Source organism: Hylobates moloch, unplaced genomic scaffold (genome assembly GCF_009828535.3).
Source record: "Hylobates moloch isolate HMO894 unplaced genomic scaffold, HMol_V3 SCAFFOLD_13, whole genome shotgun sequence".
NCBI classification, from domain to species: domain Eukaryota; kingdom Metazoa; phylum Chordata; class Mammalia; order Primates; family Hylobatidae; genus Hylobates; species Hylobates moloch.
In genome coordinates this window covers 61,382,648-61,394,875 of record NW_026652288.1, presented here as the reverse complement: position 1 = coordinate 61,394,875, position 12,228 = coordinate 61,382,648, and the positions used below count along the sequence as shown (strand labels likewise).

Below are 12,228 nucleotides of genomic sequence, written 5' to 3'. Positions count from 1 at the left end.
GTGCCATGTTGATTTCCTGCACCCATTAGCTCGTCATTTAGCATTAGGTATATCTCCTAATGCTGTCCCCGCCCCCCCCACCCCCCACCCCACAACAGTACCCGGAATGTGATGTTCCCCTTCCTGTGTCCATGAGTTCTCATTGTTCAATTCCAGCCATCCCATTACTGGGTATATACCCAAAGGAGTATAAATCATGCTGCTATAAAGACACATGCACACGTATGTTTATTGCGGCACTATTCACAATAGCAAAGACTTGGAACCAACCCAAATGTCCAACAACAATAGACTGGATTAAGAAAATGTGGCACATATACACCATGGAATACTATGCAGCCATAAAAAATGATGAGTTCGTGTCCTTCACATAGTTCTTGAGCCTTGGCTTTCAGCTTCATCAGTTCCTTTAAGCACTTCTCTGTATTGGTTATTCTAGTTATACATTCGTCTAATTCTTTTTCAAAGTTTTTAACTTCTTTGCCTTTGGCTTGAATTTCCTCCTGTAGCTCGGAGTAGTTTGATCGTCTGAAGCCTCCTTCTCTCAACTCATCAATGTCATTTTCTGTCCAGCTTTGTTCCGTTGCTGGTGAGGAACTGCATTCCCTTGGAGGAGGAGAGGCGCTCTGGTTTTTAGAGGTTCCAGTTTTTCTGCTCTGTTTTTTCCCCATCTTTGTGGTTTTATCTACTTTTGGTCTTTGATGATGGTGATGTACAGATGGGTTTTTGGTGTGGATGTCCTTTCTGTTTGTTAGTTTTCCTTCTAACAGACAGGACCCTCAGCTGCAGGTCTGTTGGAGTTTGCTAGAGGTCCACTCCAGACCCTGTTTGCCTGGATGTCAGCAGGGGTGGCTGCAGAACAGCGAATTTTTCATGAACCGCGAATGCTCCTGCCTGATCGTTCCTCTGGAAGTTTTGTCTCAGAGGAGTACCTGGCCGTGTGAGGTGTCAGTCTGCCCCTACTGGGGGGGTGCCTCCAAGTTAGGCTGCTCGGGGGTCAGGGACCCACTTGAGGAGGCAGTCTGCCTGTTCTCAGATCTCCAGCTGCATGCTGAGAGAACCACTACTCTCTTCAAAGCTGTCAGACAGGGACATTTAAGTCTGCAGAGGTTACTGCTGTCTTTTTGTTTGTCTGTGCCCTGCCCCCAGAGGTGGAGCCTACAGAGGCAGGCAGGCCTCCTTGAGCTGTGGTGGACTCCACCCAGTTTGACTTCCTTGCTGCTTTGCTTACCTAATCAAGCCTGGGCAATTGCGGGTGCCCCTCTCCCAGCCTCGCTGCTGCCTTGCAGTTTAATCTCAGACTGCTGTGCTAGCAATCAATGAGACTCTGTGGGCATAGGACCCTCTGAGCCAGATGCGGGATATAATCTCCTGGTGTGCCGTTTTGTAAGCCCGTCAGAAAAGCACAGTATTAGGGTGGGAGTGACCCAATTTTCCAGGTGCCGTCTGTCACCCCTTTCTTTGACTAGGAAAGGGAACTCCCTGACCCCTTGCACTTCCCGAGTGAGGCAATGCCTCACCCTGCTTCGGCTCGCACATGGTGTGCTGCACCCACTGTCCTGCACCCACTGTCTGGCACTCCCTAGTGAGATGAACCCGGTACCTCAGATGGAAATGCAGAAATCACCCATCTTCTGCATCGCTCATGCTGGGAGCTGTAGTCCAGAGCTCTTCCTATTTGGCCATCTTGGCTCCACCCACTGCTGCATCCTTTATTCTTTTTTCTTTTGTTTCCTCTGTGTATTTTTGAATAGCCTATCTTCAAGCTCACTAACTCTTTCTTCTGCTTGATCAATTCTTCTAGAGACTCTGATGCATTCTTCAGTATGTCAATTGCATTTTTAACTCCAGAATTCCTGCTTGATTATTTTAAATAATTTAATATCTTTATTGAATTTATCTTACAGGCTTCTGAATTCCTTCTCCATGTTATCTTGAATTTCTTTGAGTTTCCTCATAACAGATATTTTAAATTCTATCTAAAAGGTCTCATATCTGTTTCTTCAGGACTGGCCCCTGGTGGCTTATTTAATTCATTTGGTGAGGTCATCTTTTCCTGTATGTTCTTGATGCTTTTGAATGTTTGTCAGTGTCTGGGCATTGAAGAGTTAGGTTTTTATTGCAGTCTTCTCAGTCTGGGCTTGTTTCTACTCATACCTCTTGGGAAAGCTTTTCAGGTATTCGAAGGGATTTGGGTGTTGTGTTCTAAGCTATTGGTTACTGCAGCCATATCTGCTTTAGGGGTCACCCCAAGCCCAGTAATGCTGTGGTTCTTGCAGACTTGTAGAGGTACCAGCTTTGTGGTCTTGGATAAGATCTAGAAGAATTCTCTAAATTACAAGGCAGAGACTCTTGTTCTCTTTCCTTACCTCTCTCACACAAATAAAGTCTTTCTGTGCTGGGCTGCATAGAGCTGGGGGATGTGTGACACAAGCACCACTGTAGCCACTACCAGTGGGACTGTGCTGAGTCACACCCAAAGCCAATACAGCACTGGGTCTCACCCAAGGCACTGTGAAACCACTACTTTGCTACCACCTATGTTCATTTAAGGCCCTAGGGTGCTACACTCAGCAGATGGTGGAGCAGCCAGAATTGTGTTCTTCTCTTTGGGGTGACAGTAAGTTCCCTCGAGTCTTGGGTGGATTTAGAGATGCTGTCTTGGAGCCAGCCTGGAGCTGGAAACTTTAGAAATCTACCTGGTGCCCTTTTATTACTGCAGCTAAACTGGCACTGAAACTACAAGACAAAGTCCTTTCCACTGTGCCCTACTCTTCTTACCCCAGGCAGAGGAATGTTTCCCTGTGTGCACCACCACCTCAGGCCCACAGTGAGTACTTCCAGGGTACTGCCGATGTTCACTTAAGGCCCAAGGGCTATTCTGTCAAATTTTGTTGAATGTTGCCAGGCCTGTGACTCATCCTTCAGGGAAGTGGGCCCTCCTGTGGTGCAGGGTATGTCCAGAAATGCCATAAAAGAGCCAAGGCCTGGAATTGGGGACCCCAAGAGCCCACTTGGTGCTTTTCCCCACTGTGGCTGAGTTCATACTTTTCTCAAGCAGAAGGAGTCTCTCCCTGTAGTCACTACAGCTGTGAATGTGCCAGGTCACACCTGAAACCAGCATGTCTCAGAGTCTCACCCAAGGTCCACAGCATGTACTACCTGGTTATCAATGCTGATTATTCAGAGCTGAAGGGCTGTTTAGTCAGCAGGTAATGAATCCTGCCAGGACTGGTTTCTTCTTTTCAAGATAGTGGGTTCCCTCCCAGCCCAGGATATGCTGAGATATGTCATCTGGGAGCTTGGTCCTCTAGTGGGGCTCTCACAACTCTGACTGGTGTCTTTTCCTGCCATGACTGAGCTGATATCAAATTTGCAAAACAAAGTCCTCTTTTCTTTTCCTTCTCCTCTCCTCAAGCAGAAAGAAGGGGTTTCTTTAAGAGCTGCAAGTTGTGCTGCCTGGGGTTGGGGGAGCAATGATGCAGGCGCTCTCTTAGCCACCCTGGCTTGTGTCTCACTAGGTTGAGTGCCCTCCAACTCCACTGGCTCTGAACCTAGCACAGCACTAGGACTAGTGGCCTAGACAGCCTTTCAACTTTATTTAGAACTTTATTTAGAACCCCAGAGCACTGTAGCCCATGGTGGGGAGGCCTGTCAAAACTCAAGTTCCAACCCCTGGGATGGATGATTCCCCTCTGGCTATGGCTGGTCTAAATGCTCCCACCGTGAGCATTGGCTGAGTCCTGCCTGGTGCTGGCATCACTGATTTCCAATGCAAAGTCCCTCAGTCACTGCACTCTCCATTCCCCAAGTGCAAAGATTCTCCTGTCTGTACTGTAAGACTGCTGCAGGGGGAGAGAGGAGGGGTAATTTAGGCAATTTAAGACTGTCTTTCCTACCCTATTTAGTGCCTCTTTCAGTGACAGGAAGTTTAAAACCAGGTGCTGTGATTGCTCACTTGATTTTTTTCTTCTTATGAAGGTGTTTTTTTGTGTGTAGGTAGTTGTCAAATGTGGTGTTTCTGCTGTGAGGATGATCTGTGGAGACTTCTACGGGCCATCCTGCTCTGCCCTCAGTCTTACTTTTGAAAGAGCTAAGGTTCTCAATTTTGTTACCTTCCATGTTTATTTTTTATATACATTTTATTGCTGCTGTGATCAAATAGACAACCAAGTATTGTTCTAAGACACCTATGATTATATCTTAACCAACTGTCCAAATTTCCTCTGGCATTTAAAAAATTTTTAACTTTCTAAAAATGGGATCCTAAATATAGAAAAAAAAGCCCACAAAACATTCAAGCCATCTTTTATACCTAAAACTATCTTTGAGATTTCCCAGATAGCCCCTGGAAAATTACAAATATTGTTTCTTTTACTTTATAAAAAAAAACAAATTAACTAGATTTGTTTGATGAGTTGCATGGGAAGATTTGTCAAATCAAAAGAGACATTTAGTCATCCCTGTGCTAACATTGTATAGGTAAAATTTTATTAATATGAATTTATCAGAAATTGTATGTTTTATGGTGAAACCCTGGTATTTGTCAATATTTTCACTGTCCACAATATATTTTAACCCTAAGGAATAACACTGATAAAAATCCTAAGAAATAATTATGTCAAGTTTTCCTATACTTATGAATCCTGGTAGTGCTTTACCTGTCTAATAAGCTGATGATTTCAGGCAACCACTGAATAATCAGTACTAATATTAGTAATTATTTTAAATTTTACTTGGATGAAACCTTACTCTTTTAATTTTAATGTAGTATTTCTAGTCTAGTAGTTCTCAATTGGGGATGCACATAAGTCTTACTTATAAAGTGTTACACCACTACAGCTCTCTACACCCTACTCCAGACTTACTGAATCTTTTCACTTGTTATTCTTGGTATATTAGAAGTCAGGATAATTGTATACTATATCTCAAGATTTTTTCCCTATAAAAATTGTTTACCCATTTGTATAAATCAGATGTAACATTCATTGACAATAGACTTAATTGTTTCCAGGCACAGAAAGACAAATACTGCATGTTCTCACTCACACATGGTAGCTAAAAAGGTTGATCTCATGGATGTAGAGAGAAGAATGATGGTTACCAGAGACTGGGAAGAGTAGTTGGGTGTAGGAGGGGAGGAGTTGGTTAGTGGGTACAAAAATACAGACAGAAGGAATAAGATCTTGTGTTTGTTAGCAGAATAGGGCAATGTAGTTAACAATAATTTATTGGATATTTCGAAATAACTAGAAGCATGGAATTAGAATGTTTCTAACACTAAGAAATGATGTGTTTAAACTGATAGATATCCCAATTACCCCGATTTGACCCCTACACATTGTAAGCTTGTATCAAAACATTACATGTATCCCATAAATACTACAACTATTTATTGTGTATCCATCAAAATTAAAAAATAGAGAACTATTATCCCCAAAAATATTTTATCAAAAACAATTTAATGGCATTGTGGAAGTAAGACTCACCTTCTTCACATGTCCCACTGCACTCAAGGGGCGGTGATTATAAAGGGTAAGTGTGCCACTGAGCAGGAACCTTGGCAGCCATCTTACTTCCCAATCCATCCCCATCAATACTTAAATCAGTGGAAATGGTTTTTTTAATCTTTAATTCATAGTTCAGTTGCCAGTTTCAATTTTTTTAGGATTTATTTCTTTTTATAAGTTCTCATAATTCAAGGTTAGAAGAGACATAAAAGTGATGTCAGGCTTGTCCGCTTTGTGACCCACACTCTGCTAGTTGTCCTCTCTGCTTCTTCCTGCCTCTGCTACTCCATCTCAGCCTCATTCACTAGTTCTTTGAAAATCCCTTAATATTAATATTCTCTGGGGTTCCATCCTCACCTTTCTGTTGGGAAAAGTTAAGTGTTGGGAGAAGCTGAGGCAGGGCTTGCATGTCTGACATGATGTAAAAGAGTCTTGGAACATGTCTGGGGTACAGGGCCTAAAACCCCTCGTGGCCTTTGGAACACCAGGCTCTGTGCTAAAAGGTGGAAGGCTACCCTGACACACCATAAGCTAAGCACAGGGCATAAAACCCCTCGTGGCTTGAATAGAATCCAGGGCTCATGGCTCTGGAATGTGTCTAGACTTGCTGGCTCCTTGCTCCTTGCTCTCCCAGGATCGATTGTATCTTCAGTTAAAAGAACCTGCTCTCCATTATCTCAAGTAGCAGAACATGTTCCATATGCCGCAAAGGAAATGCTAAACCGTCACAGCTGTAGATCATGTGCTTGCCCTTTCGACCCCCACATTTTCACCCCCTGTTTCTTTGATCAACAGTAAATAGTCTGGGCTTCCAGAGCTCAGGGCCTTCGCAGCCTCCATACTTAGTGTTGGCCCCCTGGACCCGCTTTCTCTCTCAAACTGTCCTTTCTCATTCCTTTGACTCCACCAGACTTCGTTTCCCCCACGACCTGATGTTGGGCCTGATCACCCCAACATTCCTGGCTGTCCAGTGTGGGACAACAAAGACTCCAGTGAAGGAACGCTAGAGTGTGTAAAAGCAGAGGACGCATTGTCAGAGGACACCCGAGGACGACTGAAAGAAGCTTGGTGGGAAAGCTGAGTGCTCGGAAGAACCAGAGTAACAATGGGACAAAGTGAAAGCAAACATTCTGCTTACTTGAATTTCTTAAGGAATTTATTATGAAGAGGGTTAGGCATGGGGTAAGACCCAGTGGAATCTGAGGCTTGTTTATTCAGAGGGCTCCATTTAGAGAAAAAGAAGAGAAAGTGAGGACTTAGAAGGAGCCTGGGCAAGTAAAGTCATCTTGAAGCTTCAGTTTCATGCTAGAGAAAAACTGATTTAAGTTTCTGCTAGAGAAAAACTGATTTAATGAGCACAGGGGCATGATATGGGCTGAATGTGAAGAAATTTGGACTCAAGGCCCTAAGGAATATCTGTTTGAGTTGTGGAATATGCTTGATTTTGGTATGTTAGCAATTTTCACAGCATCATTCATTGCAAGATTCAGGGCATTCTGGCCTGCTTCCAAAGCCCAGAGCATCATTGATGAAAAGACAGAAATAAAGAAAGAGGGAGACACACTCAGAAAGAGGGCCAGAGAACACCCTGCAGGCAAAACCTCTAACGGAGCCATACAAGATGGGAATCTCGTTCAGAATTATGGTGTTCTGGAATTACAAAACTACCAAACCAATAAGGCTTAATGAGTCAGTATAAAATGAATGAGTCTTCTCAGTTTGCATTAAGCACATTTTTTGTTGTTGCTACATTTTGCCAGCATAGTAAAATAAATTAAATAATGTACTTAATGATGTGTTTGATAACTATGCAAAGCAGATAATAGCTGACTAGACATCTGTATAGTGCCACTTCCAAAGGCCAAAGTATCCTTCAGATCTTAAGTCTACCTTAGTCAATGGAAGTTTTCACAAAGTCTCTCTACACTTGTCTACAGTTTTTTGTTTTTTTGTTTGTTTGTTTGTTTGTTTTTTGAGACGGAGTCTCGCTCTGTCGCCCAGGCTGGAGTGCAGTGGCGCGATCTCAGCTCACTGCAAGCTCCGCCTCCCGGATTCTCCTGCCTCAGCCTCTCCGAGTAGCTGGGACTACAGGCGCCCGCCACCACCCCTGGCTAATTTTTTGTATTTTTAGTAGAGACGGGGTTTCACTGTGGTCTCGATCTCCTGACCTCGTGATCCGCCCGCCTCAGCCTCCCAAAGTGCTGGGATTACAAGCGTGAGCCACCGTGCCTGGCCTTGTCTACAGTTTTGAATGTGAATTATCACACCAGAATCATAGGAAGCGAGCTGTTAATCACACAAAAAAGTCTCAATCTTCGACGGACATTTTTAAAAGGAAGTGACATTATTTTTCTCTACTGAAACTTGTTCTGCTCCTCTCCCTAAAAATATATGCCAGTTGCTAAGTATTCAGCATTGACTTTTCTACCACAGAATACCCATAACAACAGTAATAATCCCCTGCATTTACTGAGCACCTGATATATGCTGGGTATTATTCTTTTCTAAGCAGTTCACATGTAATAGCTCATTTAATTCTCATAAAGTCAGTGTGTTCGCTATCCCCATATTATTAATGTAGAAATCAAGAGAAGATAGGGTAAGTAATTTGCCTAAAATTATGCAGTTACTTGTAAATGACCGACCTTGGGTTTGAACTGCTCTACGTCTCCACAGCCGGTGTTTGTAACCAAGTTCTTCAGTCTCCCAGAAGGCAGTAAAAGCCACTGATATCCAGTGACCCCTTAGAGAGATTTTTGCCAGTATCTGGATGAAAGGTAACAGTGTTATGTGTGCCCGATACCAAAACAACTATGTTCCAAGAGTATAATTTATGATGGTCTGTGTGTGGCATGTGCGTGTGCTTGCAAGCACACATAACATTAGGTTCTGCATCCAGCATCGTAAAATACAACTTGTTTTCAAGCCCAAGTCTTGCCTAATTCCTTGCATCTGTAAGAAAAAGGCCTGGCATGATTTGCTAAGGCTCCAGGACCACCCTGATTGAGAGATTTCCACTTCTCCAACTCTCCCCAACTTCAACCAATGTAAATAGATGTGGCTTCTTCAATGCGTACGCCCATCTTTCCCTTCCTAATGGCACCAGTTAGTTCAGACTTTCATTACTTCACCCCTGAAACAAGAAATAGCCTCCTTTCCATTCTCACTTTGAAGCATCCTCTATATACTGATTCCAGGCTTATCTTTTCAAAACACTATGCTGATCACTAAATTAAACAAATAACTTTTGCATTGGCTCATTTTCCAACACAGCTAAATAGGTGCTCCGTTCATACTGCTTCTCCACATTCTGTCCTCTGTCTTTGCAGCTTTGCCCCTATTTGCCACAAACACCCAGTACTCTAGATAATTTGGAATAGTCTCTATTATGGTTTATTTTCCCTGCTATTGCACATTTGCTCCTGCTGTTACATATACCTACAGTGCTCTATCTCAGCATTTCTGCCAGTCAGTACTCCACTTGTTTTCTAGGTCTGAGTTCAAAAACCAATATCCTATATGAAGCTTTACCTGACAGTTTCAACCTTACTCCCACTTCCAGGAGAATAAATTGCCTCCTCATTGTTGATCTTCCAGGGCTTTTTCATCCTTGGAGCATAACTTTGTCTTTATGCTCTTGGTTTCCTCAGACGCTAATATAGTACCTAGTGTAGCACACAGCAGATGCTTCATAAATGCTGCATGAAATTGTTTAATAAACTCTGTACATACCTTCTCCAGCCAGAAATAATTTATTCCTCTGCAAACCTCCACACTTAGCACTTCTCTTCTGCTGCTTACTTTAACTCTTTTTCTATTGTTTTAATCTTTCTTCCTTGTCCAATCTCTCCTACACTTTATAAACTCATTGTTGTTATGGGCCTTATTTGATTTACAACACATGAAACCTTCATACAAAAATGCACTTGGTAAATATCTAGTGAAGTGAGTGAATGGAAATACAATTCACAATCCTAAACAGGTATACTTTAAAAAAATTCTTAATTATGTCTTCTATGCTAGATTTCAAACAACCCTATGCTCTGCTTAGCTGGATAATTACATGCATGTTACAGTTATGCCCCCTTTCTTTCTACCTTAGACCACAGCCGTACTACAAGGTTGTATGGATATAAGAGTTTTGACATGTATTAGTAAGGCAGTAAACAGAGGGTTTCTGATGGGAGAACCCAGGAGCCACAGAAAGTAGGAAGCTGATTCTTCTGACAAAAAGAAGTTAATAAGTGAATGAGACTAAGAACACAGGGAACCCTGAGAATGATGAGATATGACCCTGACTAGGGTAGGTAGATAGGTGTCTTCAAAGAGTGGCATCCAGGAGACAGGGCGGGAGGAACAAGAACAGCTCCCCTCCTAGTCTAGGAGCAGCTCCTTGGCTAAAGCGGAATGGATGTGGCATCTTCAAGTTCTAGAGCTCCTAGAGCTGGCCTACATACAGCTCAGGGCAGAACCTGATGAAAGTATTAGATCACCCTAAAGACAGGTTATTGGCTACTCTATGCTCTGCTTAGCTGCATGGGGTTTGTATTATAGAATTCCTCATTTTGTAGAAGAGTTGATTGTTTATATGCTGAGATTTATGATGAAGGCATGGAAAGAAAATATGGAACATGATTGTTGTTGTAGGTGGTCCCACACATTTGATTAGAAGAGGAAATTCTACTGATCTTCAGATAGTGGCCATGCAAGATTCAGAGGAGATGAGGCCAGTCTCTGTATTGAGGTCTTGCTATCTTTACTACAGGGCCCAAGGCAACACTCTCAGTTGATTGTCCAGAAGGAACTGGCCCAGACAACTCTGCACTCTGTCTTGCTCACCTTTCTACCTGGCAGCTCTAGGGTTTGAGATTAGCACATAAACATTTGCCTTCCTCTCTTTTTTCCTGGGCTTCTCTATAACATACGTTGGTTATTTACGGGAAGCCTTTTCTTAGTTATAAAACATAGAGAGTCAGTATTAAGATAATTCTTGTTTCTCATGGAATGTCTTTCTTGCAAAGATAGAACTACTGTCCTCAGATGGCAGTCTATGAAAGGTCTATAAATTATAGATCCTGTGGTTAATGATTTTTTCCAAGGTGGCTCACAGTTAAAACTTACACTATTTCAGTTTCATTTTCAGTTCGGTGGTGGTCTTCATAAAAAAACAAATATATCTTTTCTATACTCTGTACAAACTTTCTGACAGCCTATGTCTGTATCACATAGTGTTTTTTCTTTTCTTTCTTTTCTTTTTTTTTTTTTTTGGTGGGACAGCTTTCTTTTTCTTTATTTTGTTGTTTCTAAATTATACAGAAACACAGCAGAAAAATAAAGACACCCATACACCTTCTCCAGTCTCTCCTGGTTCGGTTCGTAGCCTGGTTATTTCCTTGAAGGGAGAGAATTTTGGTTCCCATCCAGCCAGCCCCTCAGTGTCATTTAATTACACACCTCACCAGGCTGTCCCTCTTCCCCCAGCTTAGCCCTTCCTGATGTCCTCTTAATCCAATTCCCATCTATTAAAAGTATTCCTGTCCTGGGCTGCACTTGTGTGCTGGGTTTCAAAGATGAGGGTGGACATGTGCAATCACACAATGTTTTTTCAGTGCTATGATCCCCTAATGGATTAAAAATACAGTTTACCCAAATTATTGCATGCCATGATTTAAAAAATATCCAAGTAGTATTGAAACACTTGTATTAAAAAACAGCAGTTGGTTAATCCACATCTCCCCATTTCAGTTTCTTTGTTTCTTCTGGGTTTTATCATCATCATGCTTTAAAAATATAATTCCTCTATCTTGATTTTTTTTCAACTTTAGCCAATGTTTATTATTGAAATTATTTAACTGTCTTACAAATCTCACATTTCTTAACCACTTCCCCTTGCCCCATTCTCCCAATTCAGCTATATCATAATTTCTAAAATTAAATTATTGATCCATGTGCATATTGCACATGGACCACTGTTGAGTCAAGCACTGAAGTTTGAAATGTTTTCTTTCTGCTATACCACTTCAGTTTCCTTCAATTTTTTGGTAGTTTCTCATGTGTCTATCCAACTGCCTCCTGAGATTTGTCAAATACCTATTAAATTATCACATTAGATATGTACTGATTTCATTCCCTCACATCCCCAATGAATCTCCAGCCTTGAATTTTCTTTCTTCTGCTCCAAATGACATGAATTAATTTCTAGTCGTGAGTAGAGCTACCATCATGATCCTTCCATTTGCTGTTTTCCTGTGTTGTGCCTCCAGTGTCCTGGATCACAAAACTTCTTTCTTGATTTATTTCCTCATTTTTTTAAAGCATATTCTCTAGTAGTTTCCTAAGAAAGGGTGCATGGGTGGTTATTATTCTGAGTTTTAGTATGTCTGAAAATTTCTACACTCAGCCTAACTATCAATCAAATATGAATTTTTCACTCTCATATTTGATTGATACTTGGGCTGAGTATAGAAATTTTATCCTAATTTTTTTTCTTCTCAGAATTATGTAAACATTAATTTATTGTCTTATATATTATGGTGTTACACTGGAAAGTCTGATGTCATGCTGATTATATATACTTAGGGTTTAAAAAATCTCTAAGAATTTTATTTTGGGTATTCTTAAATTTCAAGATGTCTTAAAATAAATCTTTAAAAGTTTGTTATTCAGTGTTTCATGAAGATTTTCAATCTAGAAGGTCACGTCCTCTTGTCATAGGAAT

General features: G+C 41.6%; 1 protein-coding gene across 5 annotated transcripts in view; it reads left to right on the top strand.

Moving 5' to 3' along the window:
- Window positions 1-12,228, top strand: part of SLC38A4 (solute carrier family 38 member 4) — a 201,027-nt gene that overhangs the window by 46,775 nt on the left and 142,024 nt on the right. For 4 of the 5 annotated variants that reach the window (XM_058426720.1, XM_058426722.1, XM_058426724.1 and 1 more), the window contains one exon: window positions 8,187-8,287. The exons of the other annotated variant lie outside the window; for it this stretch is intronic. The gene's annotated coding sequence lies outside the window, so the exon portion shown is untranslated. The remainder of the gene's footprint in view (window positions 1-8,186; window positions 8,288-12,228) is intronic. 5 annotated transcript variants of the gene reach the window in all.